The 24,789-nt window shown below is 42.3% G+C and overlaps 1 protein-coding gene across 1 annotated transcript in view; it reads left to right on the forward strand.

The window, feature by feature from the left end:
• The window catches only part of MED13L (mediator complex subunit 13L), a 183,161-nt gene that overhangs the window by 62,031 nt on the left and 96,341 nt on the right, over positions 1-24,789 (forward strand). The gene's annotated exons all lie outside the window — the stretch shown is intronic.

Genomic DNA, 24,789 nt, shown 5'->3' on the forward strand with positions numbered 1-24,789 from the left:
TCTGTTTCATCCTTGAAAACCTCTTACAGATTAATTAATGGATGACAAACATCTCGGCTTCACATATCCATCTGAAACCCTGGATCTTGGAGCTCATCATAAATTTGTTATTACAGTAGCAGTAAAAGATAAGAAATAATGCAGAAGTAACAAAAGCCCCCAGTTCTCCAGCCTAATATTGATGAAGGGACAAAGCATTGTTCTGAAGCTGTGATATTCCTTTACTAATGTGGAGTTTAGCTTTCAGTCATGGTCATGGCAGCAACCATGTGCAGGGATTTCCAGGAGGAAGGCAAGGTAAAGGGGGGAGAGTGGCTGGTTCTTTTGTTTTGTCCTTGTAACAGCAGCAACACAGTTTGTTCTTACAAAGCACTACAAAATGTCATCACAGCAAATGTCCTTTTCAGGCCTCTGTGGATTCTGTGGGGAAATGTTATTTATGCATTGCAGCTTTTGGCCACTGGGACGGGGTTACAGTTTTACATAGTCAGGCCGTTGTTCTTAAGCACTTGAGGCTATACTGAGACCCAGCGTGGTGTTTGTAATTATTGTGTGTGTTACATGTGTAGATTGTTTAGATGTTTTAGACAGGGACATGTTGTTTATGGCATGTGAACTCTGCAATCATGTACATTGCAGAAACTCTGTTTAAACAATAATTAATCATGCAGTTTCTTGCCTGTTTCCAGAAATATTTCCCCTTTAGCCTGTACTGTGAGTGGTACTGGCAATCTTGGGTGCTCTTTACTCTAGGAAACACTTCCAGCTCTGTTTTGGGGATCATCTTGATTTGAATTTGATCCGTTTCCAAAAGAAACAGCTAATGCAATCCCCCTTGCCTCCAGATGTGCTCTTCTGCCCCCATCGTTGTCATTGGTAGTGATTTCAAGGTCTGGGTGGTTATGGGCTGTGAGAGAAGCTGGAAAATAGTTTGGGGAAAAGATGGGAATGACAGAATGGAGGAGAAATAGGGGGAGGAACAAATGAGAGAGGGGTCAGGCTGTAGAAGCCAGGGAGCAGATGTGCCACGCAGTGATAAAAATTCATAGCCAGCCTGTGTTGTGGCATGGATATTAAGCTGTAAAGTTGTAGAGCTTGAAACACCCTACGGGCAACCTGTGTCAGTGTCCTACAACTCTCATAGGGAAGATTTAGGTTAGATATAAGGAGGAAGCTGTTCCCTGTGAGGGTGCTGAGGCGCTGGCACAGGGTGCACAGAGAAGCTGTGGCTGCCCCATCCCTGGCAGTGTTCAAGGCCAGGTTGGACACAGGGGCTTGGAGTAGCTGCTCCTGTGGAAGGGGTCCCTGCCTGTGGCAGGGGTTGGAGCTGGAGGAGCTTTAAGGTCCCTTCCAACACAAACCAGGCTGGGAGTCTATGAATAAGGGTTCCTGGAGGGCTGGGTGCTGTGCAGGGTCTCTCACTCAGCAGTGATGTGTCCTGGCTGCAGAGCATGGCTGAGCTGTCCCCTGAAGAGCTGAGTAAGCACAGCTTGGTCACGTTCCCATATGCATGAGGCTAAGGCATGTCTCCGAAATATTCAGTCATAACTTTAGCACAGATTAAATCAGCAGCTGATCACAGTGCACACCTCTACTGAGGTACACAATTTCTCTGCTCACAGGGTGGCATTGGGAGCTGCCATTATCAGATTGTGTGCCCACATGAAGGCGGAGATGAATTCTGTTCACTAGGAATCTGTTGTTATTGCTCCTGATCTACAAGCTAGCTACAGCTGGGGGGTTTTACAGCCTCTGGAAGAGAGCCAGAACAGGAATGGGCAACATTAGCTCTGTGGTTATACAGTCGAGCATTGGCTTTCTGTCTAATTTGTCAGAGAGCGTGTAGCTGGATTTAGGGTGTATCTGAAATTCATGGAAGGAATTTAGCACTGGAGATGTAAAGCACCTGATGATAGGACATGTTTTAGAGTGTTTTCATAAGAGAGGAGCTATTTTCCTTTCTCTGGCATAAGCAGAGACCTGACTCTTGTAATTATGTTTTTGAGGCTTATTTTCATGGCCATTCCCTTCAAGGTTTGAAACAATTGGTGGTGCTTTGTGCAGAATTGTCACTCACCACGCGTCTGAAGTGCTCTAAACTGAATTTTTTGACACCTTTGTGGCTCCGTGAATGAGGACTGGTTTTCTGCCTGACAAAAAGCCCCTCTGCTCTAGCAGTAACTACACAGGTACTTGGGTCTGTTTTGGGTGTCGGGTGTTGTGGATGCCGTGGTGTACAAGCGATGACCAGCAGCGGAGAGCTCAGCAGTTGACAGTGCTTCTGGCTCCTGTCACTTGTTGCAGTCAAACTGGAATCTGTTCTTTAACCACACAAAACCTTTAGTCCTGATTTTTCTGAATGATCCCATCATGTCTTTAATGACTTCAGTCTGTTACGTGTGTGTTTGTCATGGATGGGAAAGACTGGGGGGGGATATTCCTTTTTAAGATGAATGAACGCATGCTGTTTGGTCTTCATGGATGATAGTGCTAAAGCACAAATATTGAATTACTTAAAAGCATCACTTTGCAAATAAGAAGAAAAGGAATAAAAGACAGGATTTTTCATTTCTGTTTATTCTTAGTCTTATCCATTGCTTCCTGTCTTTTTTTTTGTCTCCTAAAGGAATGTCTTGTACAGTAAGCTTTGTTTTCTACATCTTGATTATTTCCTTGAACAGTTACCCTAAGGAGAAAATACTCCATTGCTTTTATTGAAAAACAAACCCCAAACCACACCACCAACAGAAACCCCACCTAAAGAAACCCTTCTCAAACCAAAGCCCCACAAAAACCCTCTCACAAATCACAAGGCAAAACCAAGCCAAACTGTTTTGATTTGAAGCATTAGGTTCTATTTCCTTGTGGCTCTAGCTTAAAGACGTTGATGGATCGGGATAGCCAATGTGGGTTTGGGGGAACTGGCAGCATAAGATTTCCCAGTATTTTCTTGGAAACCATATTGTCTGCTCATAAATGTTACAGTATTTAAACCCCGTTTTGGTTTACTTTACTCTCCCTCCTCAGATGTGGGTATTTTGCTGCACACTAAATGCAAGCTTGTATAAAAACCCTGCTTTTGAATTCTAAAGAGTTATAAAGGTCTTTTTCAACAAGGCAACCATTGCAGATCAGTCTTAACCCAGATATTTCAACTGTGATTTGGTTTGAGAGGAGCAGTTCTGTGAATGCTAACAGAAAATACATCATCCCTCTGGGCAGATGCCATTAAATAAACATGTGTTCACTACTACATAAGAACATTATTTTTTCTAATGTGGCATATGCATGACAAGCACAGAAGGCTGAACTGTCAAACTTGAAAAAAATATCTGTATAGCTAATTCTGTGCTTGCTCTTAAACTGGCTTTTGCATATGCTGCAAGTGTTGTTTTTCTGCATAATATCTTTCCCTTTTGCTTTTAAATATCCATTATAATACTGGGGCTATAATAAGCCGTGAAGTAATAGAACATTACTGAACACCTTTCAGGGAAGAGATTTAAAAGCGAATACATGCTGGTATAACTTAGATGGTATTAAAACACCTGACACATGTCAATAGAATTTGTGATTAATTTGGTTTTATTGAGTAGTTTTGGAGAACTTTCTCTTCTTCAGACATTTTGAATAGGCTGAAGAGAATGGAACAGGCAAAAAAATCCTGCCTGCTTCTGTGAAGATGAGCTCAGTTGAACTGCATCATGGAGAATGTAAATTCTCATCTTTGTCACCCATCTTTAAAGGGAAGTTCTGCAGGTGTGAGAGTAAAATGCATTTTACTGGGCATAATGATTAAAATAAGAAAATAACCCCCCCTGTCTTTTAAAATGAAACCTTCAGATTTCTCCTGTAGATCTCCTGGCCTGAATAAAGAAGACAGAAGGAGTGGGAGGTTTGCTGGATAGAAAGACATCATGTTCTAATAACTAATAAACCCATCCTAACTCTAAACCCAGGCTTTTTAATTATCCTCTATGAAGGGTATCCGCAGCCTGCCAGAGTGAGAACAGTGCAGGAATTCCTCATGGTTAAAGAATCACATTCTCCTAGTTTAACTTCTGAAAATGGGCTGCTCCCCACTCAGAGTTCCTGGGTTAAGCTGTTGTGTTGTGCATACTGATGAAGGTATGTGGTAGTGCTCTGCTGCAATGTGTTTATAATGTTAATGCTGCAGAAGTGGTGTGATTTATACTGAAATTCCTGAGATTAAAGCTCCCGTTTATTTCAGCTGCATGGATAAGGCCGGTTGCAGGTGGTGTTTTTCTGATACTGTTCTGTTCTGGAGTTTTCTTACTTGGGTTCTGGAGGAAATGAGAGATCTTATTTCTTTCTCCTCCTCCTCTGAGTCCTTTGAGTCAAAATGAGGGTAACTGTAGAACGTGGGAAGGTTTGAGCTTGGAGCACCCACAGGATGATGTTGGGATGCTGAACCCGGGGGTTTATCCTGCCAGGAGGCGATGAAGGAGCCCTGTGAAGGTTGTGTTCTGCGCTTGTGCCTTATACCTCACCTCCTCTTGCCACCCCCTTCAAACTTACTTTCTCTGGTGAAGCCAAATGTAACATTTACTGTGGGCCCGTGGGAATAAGAACCCTTACTATGAACATAAGTGCAAGAAATGTGTTTGACTTGAGTGTTTCCTCAAGGGAATAGGGGTAGGGAATTGAAGGATAGGGAATAGGTTAGCTGGACTGTTCTGTAAGCTGTGAGAAGCTGGTAGATACCTGAGTACTTGAGAAAAGCTAAGAGAGGCAAGTGGTTCCAGAAGAAATTCTGCATGAGATGTGGAAAGTTTTTGTTGCTTCCAGACTTTTTGTTTATTAATTCCTTTTTTTGTCATTTAGAATATAGTTTGCTTTGTGTCCTTGAACTAGCAACCTCTTGGATACAAAGTTCAGCAGCAAATAGTAGTTTTGTCTGGTTTTTGGATGGAGAGAGAATGAGGGGGTTCAGTGTGTCCTGAGAAATGGTCAGGATTAGTTTGTGGAATTAGGCGGGCCAGAGACCTCAGAAAGCTTGGTACAGGACATGCGCTTTCTGCTGACAGCTGCCGATAAATGTCGTGAGGTCTCTGCAGGTGATGGCCTGTGTGAGCTCCTGGGATCACAACATGGAGCACCTCTGCTCGGGCAGTTCAAGAGGAACAAGGCCAAAGGGAATGGCTTGAACCTGCCAGAACAGGGGAGACTGAGCTGAGCTCTTAGGCAGAAGCTGTTCTCTGTGAGGGTGCTGAGGCGCTGGCACAGGGTGCCCAGAGAAGCTGTGGCTGCCCCATCCCTGGCAGTGTTCAAGGCCAGTTTGGACACAGGGGCTTGGAGCAGCTGCTCCAGTGGAAGGGGTCCCTGCCTGTGGCAGGGGTTGGAGCTGGAGGAGTTCTTTCCAACCAAAACCAGGCTGGGATTCTAAGTGTTTACTAAAAATGATGTGTAAAAATAAATACAGCACATTGTCCCTCTGTTCAGGTACTTGTCAAGAGTCCCACTTATAAAATTCACTGCATCTTTTTGATAAATGAAAACTCAGTGCTCATTGATATTCTAGATATGGTACTTTTCAATGGTTTAGAAAATGGAAGCTTGATAATGATAATGCTGAGAATTGTCAGAGAATCTGTATGTTAGAGATTCCTCTCAGTGGTAATCACAGAGCCTACTTAACTAACTCCATATGGCCAAAAGCATGGAGTCAGCTTTTAAGTGGGACAAGGAGTGTTGGAGTCCTAATGAAATATGCAATAATCACCAGGGCTGTGTGAGCTCTTTACATTATTTCACACTGCTGCTTGGAAACAAAGAGCAGGATGTGGCACATTTAGTGCTTTCCCCTTGAGGATCAGTTGGAGTAAAGTTCATTTTTTAATTCAAAAGGCAAGGGAAGCTGTTACAGAATTGAAGATGTGGATACAGCCCAGATAAGCTATAAATAACTGATCCTTGAATGGCAAAACCTCTCTAATAGTCATGAAAAGATAAATGTACACCCCTCAAACAGGCATATTCATCCTAATCCTCCTCTCTGGTGCCCAGTTTGTATAGCCAATGGTATGGGTAGATTTGAAGGAGGTGTTGAAATTTCTCCTGTCTCTAGCTGATGAGCATACCAAACTGTTACACACACTGAGACTTCCCGATGTCCAAACTCATCTTGTTTCAGGAATCTAGAAGCCTGAAATAGGTGAGTAGGTCTGTATTCTGTGAAGGTGCTTCTTGGGCCGTATGCCACGGGCAAGGGAAGGGTATTCCCATACTTTCTGACTGGTGAGTCTGTAGTTCTCAACCAGTTCTTTAATCTCATGGAAGGACGGTTCTTGTCAGCAACCTGCAGTGGGATCCTTCTGACACATCTGCCATTCTTGGTGACATTGGCTGCTACCATGTGTTTGTAGCTGTTAAGAAGATGCTCAGCACAGCTAAGGCACATGTGCTTCTGCAGGGGCTTCCTGGCTAGAAATACCATACCAGGGAGGGACTACAGGGCAAGGGTTCTTTTTGGGCACAACTCCCAGAGTGAAAATGTTGCTGTTGCATTGGGGCTGTATTTCAACCTGGATGGATAGGGAATTGCTTTGGAGCTTCTTCCATCCTATTCCCTTCTGTGGATTAAAACGTATTCTGGGATCCGCTGGGTAGCACGCCAGCACCAAATGAACAGCTTCCACTGACAAGCCTTTGTGCTCCAAGGTTTTGCTGTGCACTTGTTTGATGTGGGTATCTGGGAGTTTGGAAGCTGTTGTTCCTGAGCATTCTGAGTTTGTGATATGTTATGTGCGTCCCCTTCCCCCCCCCCCCCCCCCTTTTTTTTTTCTTCCTCCTTTTTTCTGTTTTTCTTATTAATTTAATTTTTTAATACTTCTTTTTCTCCTCCTCCTTTTCTTTCCTTTCCCTGTCCCATTTTAAACTCAGTTCTGTGTTAAAATGTGCCTGTGGAGCTTCCTGTAATATTTTATTGAGCAATGAATATATCTGAAATTTGATTTAGTGGGTTTTGAAGGATGTTGAAGAATAAGACCCTTTTAATTTATATATACACACACACATGCATATATCTTCCTTGATACACCAAAGTAAGGGTTTATGAAAGAGCTATGGGATGATGCCTGTCCCTTCCATTTCTCTTTCCTAATTTATAGTTTAAAAATGAGCCAAATAAAAAGTTAATTCCTATTTTTTCATTAGTTGAGTTTGCATGGATTTGATTCTGTAACTTTTACCAAAGTAGCTTATTGACAAGTACTTATCTGCACTCTGTAGCATCTCCTGTCCTTCTGTAAGCTCTGCTTTCAGTGTTCTCTTCGTGTATTCAGCAAAGCGTGTGAAGATCCCATCCTTTGGCATGTCGCTGGAGCACATACCTAAACCCTTCTCTCAGTTACTATGGAATTTCATACTGGTTTGGAATGGGGTCTGTCATTCAGGAATACTGCTCCTGCCCCATAGGCAGGGGTGGGCTGGGAGTGGTTCAGGACGCAGTCACTGATGTTTGGAACCAATCGCTTGGATGTAAGAGTTGCTGAGAATTAAGCAAGCAGTAGGTTCAATGAAACTTCCATGAATCTTGCCTGCACTCATTTTGTCATCCTCCTTCCTTACTGGTTTGGTGTTGGGGAGCAATCTCTCCTGACAGATGCCGTGCACTGTTCTGAATGCAACTTCAGCTGTGGAGTCTGATCCTGGACTCCTGACACAGAAATAGTGCAGAGGGTATGTGTCTGTCTGTCTTGAGAGGCTAAAATGGTGATTTAATCTCTTTCTATTTCATGAACATCTGCCTCTGGTATAATCCTTTAATATTAATGTTCATATATTGTATGAGGGTTTTTTTTCCCTAAATCTCTCTGATGTAAATTAATATCTGCACATTGATGTTGTTAATCTAAGGTGTCCTTGGCTGAGGATACATGGCAGGGAGAAGGTGTAGTCATCTCTATAGTTCTGTGCTTCTGCAGCGGTTGGAATAAGGAGAAGCTGTCAGTTAATGAGGATCTTAGCACTACCAACGTAATGAAGTGTGAGTCTGAGGACAGCTTACGAGCTTGCTATGTATGTGGAAGTGCTAAACGTTGTCTTTAACCTTGTCCTCAAAGCCAGCAGATGCAGCAGTACATGTCTGAGAGAAGCATGTTGTAGTAGTGCTGGCTGAATGCAGTGAGCAGGAGGAAATGATGCAATAACTTCTAAGTCTTTTGGTCTAGATTGTACCTGATGTCATGATAAAACACGTTTTAAAATACAGAGACCAAGAGGAAGCTGAGTGGGGTAGATTTTCTTTCCTGAAATGCAGAGTAATTATAGCATTGCAATGGTAATGTTCTGTCAAAAGAAAAGACATTCAAAATGGGCTTTGTGAAATGCAAAAGCTGACAGCAGTGAGAACAAGTATCCATTGCCTTGCAGACTTACTGAGAATCCTTTGGGAGTTTGTTGGGAATGAGAAGAATTTTAGGTATAAGCCACTGCTTACCAATCTCGCTTTCCCATTGCGGTGTGAATCTCTTGCTGCGTGCTGAAAGATCTGGTGGAAATGAGCTACTTGTTAAATAATTTGTCTGTCTCTTGCTGTTCTGTCTTGGAAAAGATCCTCTTGTAGGGTGGAATTATGTCTTGGGAATTATTTCTTACACATAACTTGATTGATGTAAATATTGCATAAATGATAAACATCAATAAATTACCCCCACTGACCTGATTTTTATTCCTGTCTGAAGTCACAGGTAAACCCCACCACTTTGATGGCTGAAAGTAAGTTCTGGAGATAAATGCCGGCAGTACTGACCTTTATCTAAAACAGAGGTGGTGCAATTACTTAGACAGTAGATCCCCTCTTATACTTGTTAGGAGAAGCTGCATATTGACAAGTTGAATGTGCTAATGCTTCAGTGTAATAAGGAATTGAACCCCAAAGTGCCACAGAACATAGATATTGGTTATTATTTGTGAAATAAAGATGTGTTTTGCTTCTTGTGATAGTTTCTGCAGAGCACTGGGTCAGTCTTTGTCTGCAGAATTAATTGTATGGGAAATCAGTGCCATGATTATATTGAAAGCTGATTCCAAGAGATACCCAACCAATGTGGCACTGATGATGGTAAATTGAGGGGCCAAGTACAGCTGGGTTGCAGATAGAGCTGGGATCAGACAAGAAGGAGCACAAAGATTGATGCAGTGGATGTTTTTTATGTAAGACAGCTTAAGATGCTCAGAGCAATTACATCTAGAGTTATTAAACTGGGATTATCTCCCTATTTGCTACCCGCTTGAAACAGCCTAGATATGCTTTGTAGAAACTTAAATGTATTACGTCTGGATTTTTATGCCAGCAAAATAATATATGGAGGAATTGTGATGTTTGGTGCTTAAACGCAGGGGACTCTTGCAGGCTGTAATGGGTATCAAAGAAACAAGGAAGGCTACAGGAAAATGAATGAAACTGTCAGTACCATCAGGCACTGATCTGTTGGGTACATTTGATCATTGCTTTTGATCAGGATAAATGCTATATAATTTAGCAAATTTCCACCAGGATATGTTTCCAGCTTGTTCATATCCTGCTTGGGGAAGAAGGGAGAAGGAAAGCACAGCCCAGCCCTTATAGGGATTTTCAGTTGGAAGTTTCATTTGCTGTCAGATTACATTTAAATGGTACAAGCTAATGCAATTCTTTGGCCCAGGGAGCTCAGGCTGAGCAGGGCTGCCAGCTGGAGGTGGGATTCCAGAGGGGGATTTCTCATTGTTAATTTGCAGCTTAAACTTGAGCACTGTGATTTCTATTTAGCAATGCAGGAGCGTGTATGTGGTTTGTGGTAGTTGGGAGCTGCTTTTTCCAGCCCTAGCGTGACAAAGTCAATTAAATATGGCTTTTCTGCGCCTGTTGGAAGTAGGTGAGAACTTGTGTGTGGTTGTAGGCGTTCTGAAGTGGAGGATTTATCGTATCTGTACAATCAGCTTGTTTTTGCTTGCATGAAGAACAACCACAGCTCTTGCTGCGTCTTTTGGGTATATAGCTGCATGTGTGCTTACTTTCTGACACAAATTGTTGACAGAAAGGTAAAATTAGGATGTCCATTATAGTATCTAAATGTTAAAACAGCCTGACAACACATTTCTTCTCCCCCTCCTGCACTGTATTTGATAAAGATCCCATGGATTCCCTGTCACACGCAGTCAGGCTCCTGCAATTCCTTGTTACATTTCAGGAGTGGCCGCTGGGTGGGTTTGATGTACATGGGAGGAGGCTGTGGCCTGAGGCAAGCACAAAAGGACGAAACACTTCACTGCTGTGCAAGTGCTGGCTGAAGCTAATGCACAGTGACGTGGGCTGCATGGTCAGCCAGAACTGGGATTCAGCTCAGGGCGCATGGGGATTGCTGGGATCACAGTGTCAGCTTGGATTTCAATTAAGTCTTCCCAAAGAGTTCTGTGCGTAGGTCCTTCTGCTTGACAGCAAAGGTCTTTCTTCTGGGATGCATAAATATACAGTTGTAATTTAGCAAAATGCTAGGAAAAATGTAGGTAAACTGAGCTATAATCTTAGAGCTGTGTTTTTAAATAGGATTACATTTAAATAAAATAAACCCTCAATTTTTTGTATTTTTTAATGCATATAGAATGAGTCTGATTTGGGTTGGAAGGGGACCTTAAAGCTCCTCCAGCTCCAACCCCTGCCACGGGCAGGGACCCCTTCCACTGGAGCAGCTGCTCCAAGCCCCTGTGTCCAACCTGGCCTTGAACACTGCCAGGGATGGGGCAGCCACAGCTTCTCTGGGCACCCTGTGCCAGCGCCTCAGCACCCTCACAGGGAACAGCTTCTGCCTAAGAGCTCAGCTCAGTCTCCCCTGCTCTGGCAGGTTAAAGCCATTCCTCTTGACCTGTCCCTACAGGCACTCATCCAAAGCCCCTCTTCAGGTTTCATGTAGCCCCTTTAGGCACCGGGAGCTGCTCTAAGGTCCCCTGGAGCCTTCGACACATCAAGCTGGAGGCTGGCATGTGGAGGATAACACACCCTGTTCCCCAATTATTTTCTTGCTGTGACACTTCTTTTCCTCTGTCTGGTTTCCAATATCCAGAGGAAGACATCGACCAGGATGATGTCAGCTTGTGGCTGGTTTGCCCTTTAAGCTACTGAATTAAAAATAGGCATGGAAACACTGTAGGTGACCCTTTGTGAACAGATATTCCAGAACACCTCATGCATGTGTGTATCTGCTGTAACTGATGCTGATGCAACCACAGAGAAATGCAGCTTGCTTGGAGCAATTGTGCTTTCAGTGTAATGGGAGGGTTATTGTTTGTCATTCATTGTAGTAGTAGTAGCAGACCTTGTAAGCAAGGGAATTAAACAGGTTGAGACAAGGAGTCAGAACATCTTCCAAACATTGTGAAGCTCAGTCTCTTTTAAAAATATATTAAGGAACTCTTGATTTTCTATTTGGTCAGCCCTTCAGTAGCCATCTGAGTGTCAGAGATTGGAATGGCAAGTGCTTCTTTTCCTTTATATTATTCTCTTTATATGTGCTTCTTCCCCCCAGATAGGTGAGGGCACAGCAACAAAAAGGAATTTAATGAATTACAGTTGAAAGCCAAGTAGTGACAGACTTGGAGGAAAGCTGAAGACTCCTCATTATGTTGAATGGGAAAGCAGAAGAGGGAAAGTCCTCTTCAGTTGTGAAAGATGAGATCTGTTCTGTTGTCTGAACTTGCTGGGTCAATGTTGGGTGGCTGATTTGAATGGGAGGACTTGTATTTTCTCCATTTCATATGCAGTTCAGGTAGGTTTGAAAAGGGGAAGAGCACTTTACACAGTGTTTAAAGTAGTATGTGAGTTACTCATCACTGAGCTGGTAGACTTGGGTAGAGGTGCCACTTGATCTCTGAAACCTAGATCAGGGTTGAGGTGTTTTCAGTTGTTTGAGCTGATAAAGGGAATACTCTGTAGTGGTGGACAAAGAACTTGGTTTCACAGCAGGCTGGGAGCATCACAGTAGTAGAGTGGGTAAGACAGGTAAGAACTCTCCTTGCAATAGTGCTGCCTCCATCTTTGGGTGGATGTTTGGTGTCTTGGTGCCTGTGAAGGCAGGAAATGGGTAGATGTTGATCCCTGCCTCATGTGAACGGTCTGATTCGTCGGCAGGTCTGGGCAGGCAGAAGTGCCCATTCATTCCCCAGTTGCTGTGGGTCTTTTGAGTTAATTAAATACACTTTCAGAAAAGCTGAACTGTTGGGAAAAAGATTAAACAAGACAGTTTTAACTAATTGAAAATGAGAGAAATGCTGGATTCTCCTCATTCTGAAAGCTGTAAATTGGCTGTGAACACTGGGTGTGCTTTATAGTATATGGCACTTCAAATTAAACTAAATTACTCTTCTCTCTTTGGGTATATCTACAGATAAAGCAGACTAACCTATTATAATCTTAACTACTTCTTAATAGGCAAAAGCAGGTTTTGTTGCTACTTATTCCTGGAGTCCTTAGAGAGCAGAAGTTCAGAACTGTGTGTAAGTAATAATTTATAAGGGGAAATCACAACCCGGTTTAGAAATGAAGTACTTGCAATTGCCACTTGCTGAGGTGTTCCATGTGCAGTCAGTGGAATTGGCAAGACCAGAAGTAGCTGGAATAGAAGGAAAAGGAGGTAAGAGTCGTGTAGACATTGCTGTGATGGGTCATCGCTGCCTGATATGTGAGGTGAGAGTTCAGAAGCAACGAAGATGTTTTCAACCAGGGTGAAAAGCTAAATCACAGAAGAGCTGTTACAGTAGTTGCTGAGGAGGTTACAATCTAAGAAAATAAGAATAAAACCAGCTAATTTGTATTATGTTAATTACTTATATAGAGAAATATCCAACAACACCAAAAATACAAATTGTGGTGGGTTTTTTCTGTTTGTGATTTGTACAACAGTTGCTGATTCCTTGATGTGCTTTCTTAGATGAGTTCCTATTCTTGTCCTGCTTACCAGACCCTTCATTTTGTGCCTGCAATGAAGATGTAAGGATTTATGACATCACGTCAATATCCATGGCAACAGGCTGCAGAGTGAACAACATTTGCATTGCAGAATCAGTGGTGCGGGAGAGGGCTCCTGTTGAAACACAGGGATGTGAAATAGCTCCAACAGTGAACGCAGGAGGTGCCTCGGAAGGGGGGTTGTTTTATAGATGTGTTCTCTCAAATTTCATAAACAGGAGCCTCAAAGGAGCTCCAAGTACAAAGAAGTGGGAAGTTGTGTCACTTTTTTGATAGAATAGAAAGTCATTGTCTTTTTCTGAGCTGTTCCTGTCTGTGCTTCTCATCCAGGGATCATTCTCAGTTGGGTCTTCTGTCTGCAGTAACTCTCCTGGAAGAGATCCTTATGGAACAAGACTTGTTTTAAGTTAATAATTGTTACCTTAGGGTCATATTTGGTGGTTCCAGGTAAAGTCTGGATGCACAGGTTGTTTCTGTGCATGGAGTTCTAGGATGGCTCTCCTGTCCTTCACTAACGTTTTTCCATCCCCACTGTTGTACATCATGTTGTGTCATCTTCATTCTATTTCTTTTCCCTGTTTATAAATGAGAATATGCTGATTAGGAAATGGCTTTTCTGTCCTCTTCTAGAAGAGCACCTGCAGTCTTCCCTGCTTGAAGAGGCAGATTGGCATAGGTTGGTTAAGGAAGGAAGGGCAGTTGTGTTCCGGTGATGAGTTTTTAGGATCATGGATTGCGGCCATGTGGTGCCTGTACCCCTGCTGTGCCTGGCCAGCCATACCAACCAGTGTGTGCTGGGCTTCTCTGGTAGCTCTGTGAAGGGGGAGGAGGAATCTGAGCACATCCACAGATACCGATTTTATAGCTGAAGGTTCCAGTGTTGAAGGATGCTGCCAACACAGTCATTATAGTAAAAGGTAGTGCTAGTGAAGCTCAGCATTACAAAACACCACCTCAGTGTAGCCCAGTCCCTGATCATTGTGGCAGCCAGATTAAGTGTGGCCGTAAAACCTCAGAATCATAGAATTATTTGGATTGAAGGGACCTTAACGGTGACCCAGCTCCAACCCCTACCACGGGCAGGGACCCCTTCCACTGGAGCAGCTGTTCCAAGCCCCTGTGTCCAACCTGGCCTTGAACACTGCCAGGGATGGGGCAGCCACAGCTTCTCTGGGCACCCTGTGCCAGCACCTCAGCACCCTCACAGGGAACAGCTTCTGCCTAAGAGCTCATCTCAGTCTCCCCTGTTCTGGCAGGTTCAAGCCATTCCCCTTGGCCTGTCCCTACAGGCCCTTGTCCCAAGCCACTCTCCAGGTTTCCTGCAGCCCCTTTAGGCACTGGAGCTGCTCTCAGGTCTCCCCTTCAGGAGCCTTCTCTTGTCCAGGCTGCCCCAGCCCAGCTCTCTCAGCCTGGCTCCAGAGCAGAGCTGCTCCAGCCCTCGCAGCAGCTCCATGGCCTCCTCTGCACTCGCTCCAACAGCTCCAGGTCCCTCTTGTGCTGCTGCCCCAGAGCTGGATCAGGGCTGCAGGGGGGGTCTCCCCAGAGCACAGCAGAGGGGCAGGATCCCCTCCCTGAGCTGCTGCTCATGCTCTGGGGGTGCAGCCCAGCACATGGGGGGGTTCTGGGCTCAAGCATAAAGATTAGGAAACTTTCCAGGAAAAACTGAATGTATGGAACAGTATTAGGTAGAAATCAAAGATAACTGAAGTCTGTGAGTTTCAGTTCAAACAACAGAACTAATGGACACAGAGATTTTCAAAGGTCTGATTTAGCCTTTCTCAAGGTATTATTACACAGATTGAAATACGGGACACTGATTCGATTATTTTTCAAGGAAGTTATTCCGCTTTTTAAGTTGTTTCATATTGAGGATTTTACTTTAAAAGCAGGAACTGTTCCTACTCAAACCTGCCCTATTCTAATGTGTTTATGATTGAATGTGGTCTTTCTTTTTTCTCCGGAAGGTTTATTTTTAGCATGTGTGATCTTGTAGCCTTTTCTTAATCTGAAAACCAGACCCTAGTGCTCAGCGCAGCCCGGCTCCATGCGGCTCCCTCTGCTGGCAGGCTCTCGGGAGATGACCAAGGTATATTGCCAACCTGCTCCACGTTCTGCTTCCCAAATATCAGGCCACTTCCTTGGTGGAACTCAAAGCCCAGAGGTGTTTCTCAAAAGCTGATATTTCACTTCTGTGTCACTTTAAATAGTGGCAAACACCGGGATTTGCTTGCAGAGGAGCACTGAGTATTGTCATGTGCTACATAGGGAGCACTGAAATCCAGTCAAGAACAAACAAAATGGGACAACTGGGGGTGTCTTGTCTCTGAAGTCTTTTCTAGGCTTGTATTTTGTGGCTTTGAAAGTCTCCTATTCTCTAAGAAAGACGTGTATATGAGGGAAATGGGTTACATGTCACTTGTTGAAAGGACTTCTTTAAGGCTCTTCTTTATACCTACATTTTAAGACGTGTTTTGAATTCTTTTCCCAAAACCTAGTAGCAGAACTGAGAGGCTGGAAGCTTCCCTGTCGTTTTAAGAACGCAGAACTTCATTTGCAAATCTGACCATACACATTTTTGCAGTGATATTCATTACTGCCGAAGCCTGACCCTCTGCTTTGAAAGGTGTGTATAAGCATTATAAGCTGAAATTTATTGCTTACTCAAAAAACCTGCCAGCAATATTACATTGGGTTCTTCCTATTGCTTCTACTTCCTATTTGAAGTTGGGTGATTGGTAGGTGGGGTTTGATATGGCTTCAACGTGTGTTCCAGCAAGTTTTTTTTGTAAAGGAATCGCAGGGTCAGTTTTGTAGATCACTTCTGTGTAAAATATTACAATGAGTTCCATTGGGGAAGTAGGAACACAAGCAGTAAAAGAAGCTCTAAAACATTGTTTTCAAGCAATGGATGAACTGGAAGCCAAGTTTGCTCAAGTCTCTTTCTAGTTTTCAAAAAGAAGCCATGAAAAGAATTTACCTAATATGTTCCACATAGAATGGAATTAGTTCACACCTACAACCTTTAGCAGTTACGTGCTTGTGGTACATGATGTATGTTTAAAATGGGAGGCTGCTGTAAAAGTATGTCCTGTATTCCTTAGTTAAATCACAATATTGTGTTCTCGCAATATGGGATTACAAGCGGGTTAAGGAAAGGAAGGCTTTCCACTGAAAATTGGTATTTGTATAACCATGAGGTTGGGAAAAATAAATAAAGGAAAAGAAGAAAATAGAAGTCTGGGGGCTGTGAGTAATGACGTGGTACCAGGAGGAAGTGTGAACTGAGAGCAAATAGCACAACTCTTAATTTGTACACACTAGAGTAAACCCCAGCTTTAGCAATGGAAAACCAAATATTTACTTGGTCAAATAAGCCTGGCACTGAGATTGAAATATTGTGGGGTTTTGTTCAACACAGTACAGCCTAACTGGTGGAAGGAAGATTCATGGAGAGACCAGGCAATGGGACACCCTTGAGTTTCTCTAGAAACGTGCCTTTGGATAGGATGGAGATCTTGTCTGTCTTACATTTCTGATCTGAACAGATCAATTAAAAACTGTGCCAGCCTGCAAGCACATTGGAAAGCAGCAAATAAGAATGGAAGAAGCTGGCTTTCTCCAAGATGATTATATTTTTCCTGTCTGTTACTGTGCTCATTGTGTAACCGAATGCATTAGCCTCCACGAAATGTAAGAAATGAAAGGCAGCAAGAAGCAGTTTCATTGTTAGCACTCCAGGCATGTCTAATGAATCGTGTTTCCATGTTCTCTTGGTCACGCTGCGCAGTGCCTGTAGCCAGGGCTGAGCCTCCTGAAAATGCTCCCCAGGAAGCTTGCAGGAGTGCATTGGTCCCGGCTGTGGGGCAGGCAGGGAGCTGCTGGGCGTCCCACTCTCCCTGCAGCCACAGGGGTGATGGCTCAGCAGCGCTGGTGAGTGGAAGGTTTCTCAGGGTCTTCCTCCGCAGAACTGCAGTGTGAAATGGAATCATCTGTCTTGAGCTGTGCAGTTGTTTCTAAGGCAAACCTGTGTTTGAGATGAGGGGAGAAAGCATTGCATTTCCGCTTGCCAAATGATGCGTCTGTATTTCAGGGGTGACGTCTTGCATACCTTAAAAATGAGGAAAGACTTTTGGTTCCTTTCACTTTCCAAGTATGGATTAATATGAACTGCATTTTTCCTAAGAACAAGCCTTGTGTTATGCTGGTGATGGCTGAATTTGCTCTAATGTCTCTTAAGAGACTCGTTGCCCTCGTACATTCTGTAACTGCCAACAGAGCTCCTTGTCTGTAGGGGATGGGGAAGTATGCTCACCATGCTATTGCTGAAAAACAACATTCCTGTTTAGAGGAGAAAGATAAAAGTCCACATTCTCATAGTGTTATCAGTGCAGAGAGGAAGATCTTACTGATGCAGATATAATTCTGTAGTTCTATTTTATCTGAACCTAGGAAGATCAAAAGGCAGAAGCAAGGGGGGGGGGGATATGTTTGCAGAATGAGGGTTGCACTGGATGAAAGTCCTGTGTAGTCTGTGAAAATAAAAGGAAATGAAGAGAACTTGGACATTTGGAAGGGGAAATAAGAGAGCAAATCAAGTTTGCAGAGTAGAAATTGCTTCCTGGGATTAGGAAAGCACAGGAATACTTAAGAAAAACTTTGTTGCCTCCAGTATTTTTGGGTTACTTTACGTTCTTCTGAGAAACTCTTTATTTAATGCTGTTACACTGAAGAGTTGAAGAGGGAAATGAGATGAAACAGAAAGTGAAAAGTTCAGACATGTGGGAGGAAACGCTAGAAGCTCCCAGGAGAAAACATAAGCAAGTACTTCTTTACTGTGTGTCATCCTTATCCCTGAAGGAGCCACTTCAGAGGAAGAGGGGGGAAGTCTTCCAAACTCATAGTCCATTTCCACTATGGTCAGGGTAATGCTTTTCATTTATAGGAAATATCCTCTGCAAAGAAATAGCGAATGGTTTTGAACGAAAACTGCTGAGTACAAACAGCCAGTGGGACAAATGGCACAGTGTAAATCAGGGATTTGAGGGAATTTTCTGGCACATGAGAGCAGGTTTTGCACTGCAGACAACTTCCCGCTTCACTTTAGGAAACAGTGGAAACCACATAAAAATTTTGCCATATTTATGTTTGTTTTCCCATTTCTTGGGACAGAGCTGGTGATTGTGGAAAGCATTCAAAGCAAAAACCACACACCAAACTTAACTGGTTGGTTTGGAATCTCATATCTCTGAAGCGACCTGCTCAGCTCTGGCATAGCTGATGCTGCATTCCTACATTGAAAGCAGACTTGAGCTACAATTACCCAGCAATGTTTGTACTGATTTCATAGATATAGTTTTGGTTAAGTTAGATATCACCCTGGATTTTTGAAATAGTTTGAACTTCTATAGCAGCAGAAGTGGTCACATACTTTGTGTGACCAGTTTGTTCCTGGTGCCCTTTGAAACACTGTGTAGTTAACTGAGATAATCCTAGAGTTGTAATGCTTTGGGTTGGAAGGGACTTTAAAGCTCCTCCAGTTCCAACCCCTGCCATGGGCAGGGACCCCTTCCACTGGAGCAGCTGCTCCAAACCCCTGTGTCCAACCTGGCCTTGAACACTGCCAGGGATGGGGCAGCCACAGCTTCTCTGGGCACCCTGTGCCAGCGCCTCAGCACCCTCACAGGGAAGAGCTTCTGCCTAAGAGCTCATCTCAGTCTTCCCTGTGGTAGGGTAAAGCCATTCCTCCTTGTTCTTTCCCACAGGCCTGTTTGGTGCTGTGGTATTAGAGTGGGAAGGCAAAAGCAATTGTGCGGGTGTGAAGGAATATGAGAGTATGGGCCAGGAAGAGGGATGAAATTGTAACATTTAATGTCAATTTTATGAAAACAATTTTGTACCTTACCGGGAGTGAGGAAGAGATGAAAGTAATACTTTAAGTAATGTGAGAATAATCTTAAGTGCAGATAGTTACCTACCATCTGTTTTTCAATAAATAGCTATTATGCTAATTTGTTTCAATGCACGGAATTAAAGCCTGTAGTATTCCTGTGATACCCAACAGCTGCTGCTTTTGAAGGTTTTATTTATCTTTCTGAAGTGCTGCAATTTTAGTTTCATAGTCAACTCTGCTCTGAAGTGTCAGGTTTTGTATAGGAAATGGTGCTCCATTGAAATGCAAACTTGGGTTGTGTCTGAACAGCAATCTTCAGCAATAGTCCTCATCAATAGTCTGATTTCCCTGGAAGCCTGGTGCTGTTAGGGATACCTTGGAAGGATGTTGATTGTCAATGCTTGTAGTCTCTGATTGCAAATAAATGAACATGAATGGATCAAATGGTGAACGTCTCTATCAGTTCTGTTCTGGCTGATGAGTTGACTTGGGAGAGGGAGAACCAAGATGAATTCTCAATACTGTAAGAGTAAGAAGTCCAATTTCCCTACAATCATAACCAGTGCAAGGAAATTAGATCTCTAAGTGGGTTGAATCTGATTTAGTAATAAGTCAATTTAATCACTAATGACTTCAAACGCAGATTTTACAAGGTGATCAATGGCATTGTAACAATGATCGATCAGGAGCATTGAGTTTAATTGGATTTTTATGGTTATAATATAGTTTTTCAGAATTAATGTACCATTGCATTGCTTTGTTACTCTTTTAACTCAATTTTTTAGAAGAAATGATGCTTCAAAATGCTAGTTGGCCTTTGAAATATTGTTTTTTAGGCCACATTAATAAAAATTAAACTGAGAAGTTAAATGCTGGCTTTTAGTAATTGAATTTCTGATTTTAGACGAGTTATTTGGCTGTGTGTTTTTCAAAACTGGATCTATGCAGGGAGAAACCCCCCCATTGTTCATGTTTCACAGTAACAAGCACACACAATATCAAAGAGTAAGAAGGAGCATCTACTGCTCTGAATATGAATCTTGAGTAGCCATGTACCTCCCCTTCCTCAGCAGTTTGACATAGTAATCTGCCCTCCAAGTAATCTCCGTGTCCCATGTGTCCTGCTTTAATCTGTCGGTATTTCTGCAGTGTGCAGCAAGAAATTGATTTTCAGTAATTTTAATGGCTGAATAACTGGTCCTGTCCCAGAGTGTTTTTTCGTGTTTGCAGTGGCCGATGTGGTAACTGAAGTCAGTGTTCTGGATAATGGGTTTCATTAGTTTTGATGCCTGAGGTAAAAAAACAGTAGGTGGGAATAAAGGCTTGGTTTTGATGTCTAGACGTTCATTTCAGCTGTTGCTGCAATATGATACATTAAAAGGAAATATGTAACATAGCTCTGAGGAAATATGTATTCTTTGAAACTAATTCTACTTTTAAACTGCAGAAGGCGGCGTGACCTGAATTATTAATGTGGTTGTGGCTGTGCTTCTTAAAGGTACCACTCTCTCTGCAGTGCCAGCACAGTCTCAACTCGCCTCCTCTCCTTCCTCCCTATGTTTCTTTTAAGTAAAATATGTCAGTTTGGTCACTGAAGCAGAACAGAGATCTTATTATCTTTCCAGTATCTCTGCTGGGAGACCTAAAATTATTGAAGTATTTGCTTTGATATTTGGCTATGACTTCTCCCCTTGAAATTTTTATAATGGTTCTTTTTTATTTGAGAACATGGCTGGCTTCATAAAAATTGTTGGACACTTTGAAGACCTTAATATCTCTGACTTGAAGATAAAACCAGACCCCAAGCCAACTAAGCTGCTCATTAAGGGTGTTTAAATTATAAATGTCCAGAGTAAGGCTCAGTTATTGTAGTTACCTTCTATTCTTTTAACATCTGATCTGCAAAAATAAACTTAAAAATGAGCACAAATGGTCTATTCCTTTTTTTGAACCTGTGAAAGCTGAATGTGAACAAACATTTAAAACTTTGATCTGTGAAGGGTAAAGACGATTCCCATTCTGTATGGAGACTAGCAGTGAGATTTAGCACCGCAGTTGTAATCCAGGACAAGAAGTGTCAAATACACCGTTTCTCTTCTGGGGTTTTATTTCTGCCAACAGTATCTTGGCAATGAGACAATGAAAAGTATTTTCTCTGTGGCTGGTTTTTTTTGCAAGTGAAGCACGCTGCATTGTATTCTTCAGGTGCTCTGGCCAAAAGGCTTTTTACCTTATTCCTGTACACACTTGCAGGTTGGACAATGGTAGCAGGTAGTCAGCTGTAGCAGTATTTGGAATACACAGTGCCCTGTCGGCCTACACAGAAGTATTTTATTGCCATTGGATCTGTTAAAGTACTGCTTTGGTGGTTTATTAGTGTTCTATGAAAATTTAAAGGACTCTTTGTAGTTTCACTTTCTTAATTCTTACACATTGAAACAATGATGCCTCTTCAGATAAATAAATTGAATATTCTTGGACAAAGCTCAAATAGTTTTTCTTTAAGAAAAATTATCTTTTTCCCCTTTTGAAAGATACTGAAAATTTCGCAGTTCCTTTTGGATCTGTATGCTGCTTTAGTGCTCTTTATCTGCAGTGGATTTAAAGAGCATATAATGGAATGATAAAGTAATGATAAACAAGTTAGAGTGTCTCAAGTGAGCAGTTTATAGAATTACAGTTAATGGCAGAGATGATGTGACCTTATCTTCCTGGTTTTCTCCAAGAATCCAGATTCTCAGACACACGGTATTATCAGGCTTAGCTGCTTGTTTTGAGAGGTTGATTTCATTGGAAAAGAACACAAACAACAAAACCCAACAAAACCCAAAACATACAACAAAACACACATAGTATTTGCTTGGTTTGGGGCAGTGGCAAAGTTATCCCTCTATTTGCAGGACATACAGTGAGAAGAGGACAAACTGCCTGTTTTACAAGTAAATAAATGCTACTCACAGTTGTTATCCTTGACTACTCTGACATGTTCACCTGCTTAGGAAAGGTAGCATATACAGAGAAATATATATATATACACAGAGAGACAGAGTTACAGATACCTGTCTACATAAATCTGTCACAACAGAGGATCAGTAGATATCACAGATCACATTAAGTGAGAAGGAGGTTGGACTCCTGGAGGTCATCCAGTCTGACACTATTCAGCATGGGACTGTGCAAACAATAGGTGGGATTGGTGATGGCTTTGTCAACCCAGGTCCTAGGAAGCAGTGACCCATGGTTTTGTCCCATCTGCCTTGCTGCCTCTCCACAACTCCTGTCCTCCTCTCTTACTTCATGGAGGAAAAAGGAGTTACCTGCTCTGTCGTACTCTTTCTCTGACTAAAATTCAGTCTTCATTCTTCACTTACAAGGTTTCTGGTTTTGAAGATGGATTTCACAGCTGTTGTGTAGTGTCCAATTTGTTTGCTATAAAGAGGAATATTTCAACTAGAGTAACAGAAAATAACTTCAGGACAGGATGTAAGTGCTTGGCATAGGAATGTTTCTGAACCTGTGCAGCACCTGCTTTCTGTTAGCTCTGCACCTGAAAATGCTGTCAGGCAGCATGGAGAGGCTGATGAGAGCTTGAGTTGAAAGCCTTGAGCATCACAAATTATTATACAGGGACTGACAATTATTTACTGACTTCTATAAAGAATTTAACATATTTTTTGAAATACAGCATCTAGTTACACTGTCTGTGCAGGGAGTTTGGCAAATCACAGGGATAGTCTCATCTCTAGTGTTTTACCAAGTTTTGTTACTGGTCACCATTTGAAATTGTAACTTGCTCCAGTTATTTAAGCTGTTTTCTTTTGGAGACTGGATCAGAAAGCCAAAGAGCAGAGAGGAAGTGAAATGCTGCGGTTCTTATGCCCATTTTTACTGCAACAGCCATATATACACCCTTTCAAATAGTACATTTTTAGTAGGATCAAGAAGTATTATAGGTAAATACAGTAAGAATAGTGCATTAATACGTCTGGGAATCAAAGACATTATTACAGGAAAATGGTTATGAAGTTACCTTGTGATATCCTTAAGAGTTAAATTTATGTGTAATTTATGAATGCAGAGTAATAAGAAACCAATTTGGTAAATTAAAATATTTGAGGGATGATACCACTTGAGACTTTGCCCTTTTCCCTGTCCCACTCAACTACTACTCCTCAATCAGCCTGATCTTATTAGCACACTTGACCCTAGAGACATACCTATGAGAACGTGCACTGTGAGGTTAACTTTGCTTTTTCCTGCTTTTCCTAGGCTTTGGGACACAGTCCCTTGCATAGTCACCAGAGTGCAGGATAACTGTGTGTTGGGAAGAGTGCTGCCTCTTTCCATTCCCTCATTTTCAGCCCCTCCTGCTGGGATCCATTGACCTTTCAAGTTTCACCTGTCTCAGTGTGTGTGTGAGAGTCATAGGATGGTAAATCCCAAAGTGGAGCTGTGCCGGTCTCAGCTAGCAGGGCAAAAGAATAGATTCTTTCAGTGCCTGAAGAATTTGGTCCCGTGAGTTTGTTGTTGTGCATACGTGGGAGCAGGTAGTGAGTTACAATTGAGAACATCAGAACTGGCAGTGAGAAGTTTCCTGTAAAATCATGAAATAGATTCTTGCCTCTTGTGTTTTGCATGAAGTTCCTAATGCAGGGACAGTACTGGCTCTTGGCATGGATGTGTTGTTGGGATTAGAGTGAAACCCAAGAAGGGCTCAGTGCAGTGTAATAGTGAATTTCTTTTGACTTCTACCGATTGTGTCAGCTTTGTGACTGTCTAAAATGTTGTTGTTTTATTTGCGTCAGGGTGAACTCAAGTGTGATCTCTCATACTGTAACATAGAACTGTTTACACGTCTGAGAATTGTGGAGTGTTGGAAGTGCAAGACTGTAGCAGTCTTACAGCTTACAGGCTTCAGCTGAACTATATAGGATTTATACAAAACACTTCTAAAAATGCATGGAGATTCTGAAGTTTCTTAGGAATACTGTTTTAACCATGCAAACTAAGGCCATGTGAGGTTCTATCTAGTAAGCAGCTATGGCACATTGCTGTCAGTAAGGTTTTGCAAGCATTAAAGGGCCTTTAATGGTTTTACAGGGAAAGAGATTTGGCTCATGCTAGTGCCCCAAAGCACAAGTCTGCCTTTTCAGTCTTCTGAGAAGGCAACTGTGCTATTTGATAAGGTGATTTAGGTACTAAAGCCCTGGCTTTTTTGTTCTTTAAAGGAGAGAGACTCCATTACCAGTATTAGCATATCACAACAGTACTCGTTCATAAAATGTGCCTCTTCTTGTTTGAGGTTCTATGACTTACGATTACTGGGAGAAGCAGCAGAATGATGAACAATGCTAGGGTTTGAGGCTTTGAAGCTGCTGTTGAAGACTGCTGGCAGTAATAGTATCTTTCATACAGCAGAAACCCCTCAGAAGCTTTACTTTAAACTTGATTGTAGAGTAAACTATACTTAGATAATAATCTCTGCATGATAGACATGCTGTTGGAAGGTTTCATCCTTTAAATTGGCCAAGGAGGGGTGTTAAGTATTCAGTCCTTAACATGCTGTAGAATTTTATGTTTGCATTTCTAAAGATCCGCAGAGTATTCCTGTAAAGTTGACATGACAGAACTCAATTAACGAATTCTTACTCCATGACAAAGTTGTTTAATCATCTGTTTTTACTCTGCGGCTGAGATTGCATCTTCTGGCTGAATAAGATTTAGGATCTGGCACAGGAGTGCCAAAAACAGTTTTACTCTTGGTAATTTTAGCATCCAGAAGCAATGGAGTGAGGACAGCAGAGGGTCAATATAGTTGCTTACCACTGTTTAAGTTACGTGAATTGATCTTGCACCTTTAATGATTCACTTTGGTTCTTGATTGTCTGCATCTGGGGGTAAGTTTTAAAGGCTCTCTCATCTGTCATGGCAAAGA

Source organism: Melopsittacus undulatus, chromosome 12 (genome assembly GCF_012275295.1).
Source record: "Melopsittacus undulatus isolate bMelUnd1 chromosome 12, bMelUnd1.mat.Z, whole genome shotgun sequence".
In the NCBI taxonomy this organism is placed as follows: domain Eukaryota; kingdom Metazoa; phylum Chordata; class Aves; order Psittaciformes; family Psittaculidae; genus Melopsittacus; species Melopsittacus undulatus.